The 6,901-nt window shown below is 39.8% G+C and overlaps 1 non-coding gene across 1 annotated transcript; it reads right to left on the bottom strand.

Moving 5' to 3' along the window:
* Window positions 1-3,737: 3,737 nt before the first annotated feature.
* Window positions 3,738-3,927, bottom strand: LOC118802028. Its single transcript, XR_005006611.1, has one exon. It is a non-coding gene; the product is annotated as a U2 spliceosomal RNA (small nuclear RNA).
* Window positions 3,928-6,901: the final 2,974 nt, after the last annotated feature.

The following is a 6,901-nucleotide window of genomic DNA, read 5'->3' as shown; positions in this document are numbered from 1 at the left end:
GAACTGTGCACACTTGCCTGAATCCCAGCTGGCTCTTTGTAAGGCATATTATGCACTGTTTGGTTTCAGGAGCCGTTATTTCAAGACCTACATAGTGCACTATGCAGGCACCAGGAAGCCATTTGAGATTTATCCATAATCGGCACGAACCTATAGTGCATGTTTGGGCCGGATGAGCACGTATGGGAATTGGCCCGAGCTCATTTTGCCGAGTCTCCAGACACCGATTGTAACGTGCACTCGGCCCGATCCTATAAATACTCAACTGGGCCGTATCAGCAGATATGGGAATCGGCCCGAGCTCCCTTTGCCAACTGCCGAATGTAACCCGCAACTGGCCCGAGCCTATGAATGCACACCTGGGCCGCGTCAATACATACGGGAATCGGCCCGAGCCCCTTTTGCAAGCTCTTCGGTTGCTGAGCGTCACCCACACTCGGCCCAATTCAAGCTGGCCGATGACGAGTCTCAGCCGATGCTGATCTGCCGAGCTCGGCCGAGGCTTCATGCTATCTGGGTCACACTGAAAAGGCGTTTCCAGTACTCCTCAAGTACACAAACGCTATAGAAAGGCTGGAAACGCCGTGCAGTATTCTCTTATGTTGAACTCATTGTAATGATTATAAACAATCATTTCTGCCATAAAATACCCTTTACATGTAAGGGAACAAAGAGTAAATCACATTTTCTTCAAATAATAAATCACTACGTGAACTTGCGTGACTACACCGGTACAATCATGAAGTCGTATTTATTGAAGTACAGATTTATTCACCCAAGTTAATGCTTCAGTGAAGGATTGTCTGATTAGAATCATTATAATGAGTTCACGTTAAGAGAATACTGATTAGCGTTTCTATCCTTTCTAAAGCGTTTGAGCGCTTTTGGAGCACTGGAATCGCCTTTTCATTGTGAAGAAACTCCTAAAATCACGACTTCATGATTGTACAGCTGTAGTCACCAAAGTTAAAATAGCCATATTTTTTCTTGAGAAAATGTGATTTACTGTCTGTTCCATTGCTTTTAAAGGATATTTTATGGCAGAAATGTCTGTTTATAATCATTATGAAGAGTTCATGGCATTTTGTTTCACAGAGTTTCTAGCCTTTCTAAAGCGTTTGAGCGATTTTGAAGGTGGTTACCTTTTCATTGCAACTTAGCGTCTATAACAAAGATTTCACTGTTGTACACGTTTCGTCATCAAATTAAAAACTTCAGTGTTCATTCTCATGAAAATGTTTTTATGGTCTGTTCCATTGCATATAAAGGGAGTTCACGAGAGGACACTGGGCCTAGGCCTCACAGCATTCATTTCACATTTTACTCTTTACAGCCTTAATGGCTTAGTAGCAGATCCTTGCATGGGCTTCAGAGCTGCATTCACATATTCATTTCAACCATCTGAACAGGTTGGAATTTTGGTTCAAAAACCTAACGACTTCAAGCTCCCACTCCTTTATTATAGTCACTGTTGATAAGGTTTGGATATTGTATAGTGGGCCATGACCTTTTGCTCAAAGCTCAGATTAAATATTTTTTTTAAGTCTAAAAGTCTGTGTCATGATTACTAGGTCAATACTAATTCCCTATTCTATTGCAATGGGATAGAGGCTTTTGGACCTGTGTTTAGGAGCTCATGTCCCATCTTACTCTTTCAAAATGAAATGGCTCACACGGGGTATTGGCTCAGAGATTTCATTGCAATTTCTTTTAATTCTTGGCCTCAGTTCAGAAGAGCAGTTATAAGACCCTAGGCTTTGGCCTCCAAATTACCATTCAAATATTATAGTTCCTATTCTAAGAGCTTGGGTCTTGGCCTCATTCTAAGGGATTTTGTGTTGGTGATACAATGTTAGGACCTGGCCTCTGAGCTCCTATTACAAATTTTATTCTTTAGAGTCCAAATAGCTGGCTCATGCTAATGGAACTTTGGAAGGGTGTTAGGTCTTTCTCTTCAATATTTTTGTCACTGTCTTATAAGCATATATAGTTAATTGTTAATGGGCTACAGACCAGAGCCTTACAACACAAATTCTAGATTTTAATCTTTCTTAACTAAACAAAAGAAGCTTGAGAACGAGACCCTGAGCATGGGCTTCAGATAAACAAACAAATTTCTTGGTACTATTATAAGGATTTTATGTCAGGGGAGGTGATGTTAGGCCTTGGCTCCTGTTCAAATTTTTAATCTTTAGACACTAAAAGTCTGGGTCATGGGTACTTGCTCTTTCCTTGGGCTTTAGGAATTTCATCGAAATTTCATGTCAGTCGTGGAGACTAATCAGGGAAGTCGTGGAGACTAATCCTGAAGTGTTGGTTTTAGTTCTTTGGCTTTTGGCTTTTGCCTCAAAATCAAGCCTCATATTTCATCATTTCAAGGCAATTTGGCAGGCTACCCTTGGACTGGGCCTGGGCCTTAGCTCTCCCAAAAAAAAAAATACTTGCTATATTCTAAGGTGTTTTATGTTCACAAGAGGACACTGGGCCTAGGCCTAAGAGCTTCCATTCCATATTTTATTCTTGACAGTCTCAATGGCTTGGTCTTTTGTAGCAGATCCTTGCCTGGGTTTCAGAGTTGCATTCACAATTTCTTTTTGACCATCTGAACAGGTTGGAATTTTGGTTCAAAGACCCAGCGAGAACAAGCTACCATTCCAATATTATAGTCACTATTGTTTAGGTTTGGTTATTATTTAGGGGACCCATGACCTTTGGCTCACAGCTCAGATTAAATATTTTTTCATGCCTAAAAATCTAGGTCATGGTAGGTCTTTTCTCCACAATACTGATTCCTAATTCTATTGTAATAGAATAGAGGCCTCTGGGCCTGCGTTTAAATGCTCATGTCCCACTTTACTCTTTCAAAATGATACTGGGTATTGGCTCAGAGATTTCATTGCAATTTCTTTTAATTCTTGGCCTCAGGTCAGAAGAGCAGTTATAAGACCCTAGGCTTTGGCCTCCAAATTACCATTCAAATATTATAGTTCCTATTCTAAGAGGTTGGGTCTTGGTCTTATTCTAAGGGATTTTGGGATGCTGGGACCTGACCTCAGAGCTCCTATTCCAGTGTTATTATTTTTGTAAATCCTTTAACCTAGAAGTTGATGAGCAAGCTCTTAAAAATGTAATGCAACATAGGTTGAGTCCTTGGTTCCCAACAGAAATGTCAGCATTGTTCAAAGCAAGATATAAAGCTTGGGCTCTAGCCTGACAGTCTGGTGATCCTGGTCATTAGATTGCTTTTAGGCAACTTAGAAACAAATGCACATGCGACAAGAAAAGCTAAATCTAAATGTTACCTATTTTTATTTCCAAAACCACATTCATGTCCAGCAAAATTCTGCAATGCAGTGAATTCCCTAGGTCTTCCTTCACGTTCTCCCTCCTGCTACAGCCGATAGGTGTTCAATATGAGATCAGAATGAGATTTGTGTAGTTTTTAATAATCATTTTGCATCAGCTGGCAACTTATTTTATGAAATTTATTGAGCTTTGTCCATTACTTATCCAGATGTCCAGGTAATGCCAAGACCTCGCTTCACTTTACAGTAGTTTTTCTCTAGTGGTGTGGTTAATGCATTACTAACAATGAATTCAGTGAAACTGGTTGGTGAGGATAAACCCGATCCCTATCTTTTAAAGTTTGCTGCTCCAGTTGTCGAATTCGGCACAACACCGGCTCTTCTCAAGCGTTCGTGCGCATGTGGAGTGCAATTAACGCCTTACAGTGTAACTTAGCGTCCACCATGTCTTGGGCAGATTGTAAGACATGGTGGACGCTACGTTACACTGCAAGGTGTTCTTCCATCTGCTTTTTCTCAACGTACAACGTAATATGTGGTCCTCCTGTAGATGACAAATCAGATATTAAAGTGATAAGAATAGATACTATACTTGATCTTAATGAAAAGGCTAAGAAGTGTCAAAAAAATCCTATAGTGACGCAAAAAATCATGTTCCCTAATCTAAAGTATGATAGTCCCTATTCTAAGGAGTTGGGTGTTGGTTAGTGACTTTCATGTAAAGTTCTCTACTTAGATTTTACTATTTCACGTTGAATAGCTGATACATGGGTAAAAAACTTTTGGCATCAGAGGTCCCAGATTTTACAAGACCCTCAGCCTGGGCCTGGGCCTAAGCCATCTATTTGCTAGATTCCAAGGTGATTTGTGTGGGAAAGAAGACACTGGGCCTAGGCCTCAGAGCTCCCCTTCCACATTTTATTCTTTACAGACTAAATGGCTGGTTCATTGGCAGCAGATCCTTGCCTGGGTTTCAGAGCTGCTTTCACAATTTGTTTTCAACCATTTGAACAGGTTAGGACTTTGGTTAAAAAAAAACCCAAGGATTTGGCCTCCAAACTCCCATTCCAAATGTACAGTCATTATTCTTAATGGTTAGATTATAGAGATATAAATAAAGGGCCCATGACCTTTGTCTCAAACCTCAGATTTTATGTTTACTAAAGCATAAAAGTCTGGACTTCTCTCCACAATTTCAATTCCCTATTCTAATTTAATTGGTTAGAGGCCTTGTATAAGAGCTCATGTCCCACCTTACTCTTGCAAGATAATATGGCTGTATTTCTTTACAGTCTAAATGGCTGGGTCATGCTACTGGAGCTTTGCCCTGGGTGTGAGGGTTTTGATCTTAATATTATTGTCCTTGTGGTAAGGTTTAATTCATTGTTAGTGGGCTCTGGAACAGAGCATTAGAACACAAATCTGAGACTTTAATCTTTCATGGTTAAACGAATGAAGCTTGAGAAAAGACCAGGGGCCTGGGCTTCAGAGACCCCAACAAAATTTCTTGCTACTATTCTAAGGTTTTTATGTTGGGGCAGTTGATGGTAGGCCTTGGCTCCTGTTCAAATTTTTAATCTTTAGAGACTAAATGTCTGGGTCATGGGTACTTGTTCTTTTCCTAGGCTTCCTAGGAAAAGGACAAGTGGCAGAAATGTCTATAATCATTACAGTGTCTTCACTTAAAGATGATACATAGTGTTTCTGGCTCTTCTATAGTGTTTGAGTGCTTGTGGAGTGCAGTAATCGCCTTTTCAGTATAACTTAGCGTCTTTAACAACAATTTCACTATTGCACAAGTTTAGTCATCCAAGTTAATGCTTTAGTGTTCTTTCTCATGAAAATGTAATTTTAGGTTAGTGCGATCACATTTACACTGTATTTTATGGCAGAAATATCTGTTCATAATCATTACAGTGTCTGTACTTAAAGACAATACTGCATAGCGTTTCTAAAGCATTTGAGCGCCTGTGGAGTGCAGTACTTCTCTGAGAATCTATAGCAGGGGTACACAACTCTGGTCCTGGAGACCTTGTGTCCAGTACAGTTTGGTTGTTTTCCTACTCAAACACACCCACAAAACCTGGCAATTAACAGATAAGTGTAATCATCTGTTTGAGCAGGTAAATCGCCAGGCTGTGCTGGACACTGGCCCTCCAGGTGTGTAGGGGGTGAGTGTCAAGTTAAAGATAGACTATTATGCTTCTGAGATAAATATATTGCAATCTATTAATTTATGTTTCAATATGAGTCATTCTGTGCCAGCATACAGCTTGTCCAGTCATGGTAATGGATAAAGGCCATTTGAGCCTGTTTTTTCAAAAAGCTCAATGTTGGTAGAATCGAGCAGAAAATCCGAACAGCCTGTGGAATTACATGCCTTTTGTAAAAGTGAAATAGGCCAAAATGGCAAATATAACATTTCAGAATTTCTCGGATGTTAGATACAATGACAAGTAAAGTATATGTGAATGGGTAACAAAATTCAAGTTTGTTTACTATGCCACCTTTAACAATTGATATCTTAAGAAAACTAATAATAGCACAGCTTTGGAATTTTGTTTGGTTACATGAATTAAATTAAAGTTTTAATCTTTTTTCAATTCATATTTAAAATCCATGACATAACTGGACAGGCCCTAGGTGTGTTGACATAGAATGGCCATATGTAATTTTAGTGGTTAAGTGGGTTTTACCTATTAGTTCACCTGCATCAAACTCTAAACCTAGTTTTAAAATAATTAGGGTTAGTTTTAAACCATCAATTTAATCCTGGTTTTAAAGTCAGGCAACTGCGGTGGCCAATTCATGTGTAAAAATGAAATCCTCATGCTCCCTGAACCACTTTTTTCCAATTTAAGCCTGCTGAATCTTGGCATTGTCTTCCTGGAATATGCCCATGCCTACAGCGAAGGAAAAAAATCAATTGATGGGATAACCTGGTCATTCAGTTCATTCAGGTAGTCGGCAGCTTCGTTTTATCACTACACTGCTGAGCCTAGACCTGACCAATTGAAGCAAACCCAGATCATAACACTGCCTCCAGAGGGTTGTATGGTGGGCACTACACTGGATGGACGCTTCACGTGGCCATCCAGCATAGTGCCCACTGTACCCTTCTTACTCTGATGTGGCCATCACTCTGGAATAGGGCGAATCTGGACTCATCAAACCACAAGACCTTTTTCTCCAGAGTCCAATCTTCATGCTCCGTAGCAAATTGAAGCCTTTTTTGATTGGCCTCTTAAGGCCCAAACATAGCTGTTTAATCCCAATTCTGTGAGTTCCTGTGGCATTGTATGTCTAACAATGCTCTTACTTTCACTATGAAACATAGCAGTGAGCTCTATTGTTGATTTTTAGTGATTTTACTTCACCAAGTGTTTGTGATCTCCAGTCATGGTCATTCGAAATTTTTTTTTTTTTAACCACATTTCTTGCACAGAGTTGATGGTTCACCACCATTCTTCCAGGTTTTAACAATGCATTGGACAGCTCTTAACCCAGTTCAGTGATCTCCTTAGTGTTTGCTTGATGCAGACCAATAATTTGACCCTTCTGAAACACAGTAACATCTTTTCTACGACCCTGGTATA

This window comes from Colossoma macropomum, unplaced genomic scaffold (genome assembly GCF_904425465.1).
Source record: "Colossoma macropomum unplaced genomic scaffold, Colossoma_macropomum, whole genome shotgun sequence".
Lineage (NCBI taxonomy): Eukaryota > Metazoa > Chordata > Actinopteri > Characiformes > Serrasalmidae > Colossoma > Colossoma macropomum.
The sequence above is the reverse complement of the archived record's forward strand: the minus strand, read 5'-3'. Positions and strand labels throughout refer to the sequence as shown.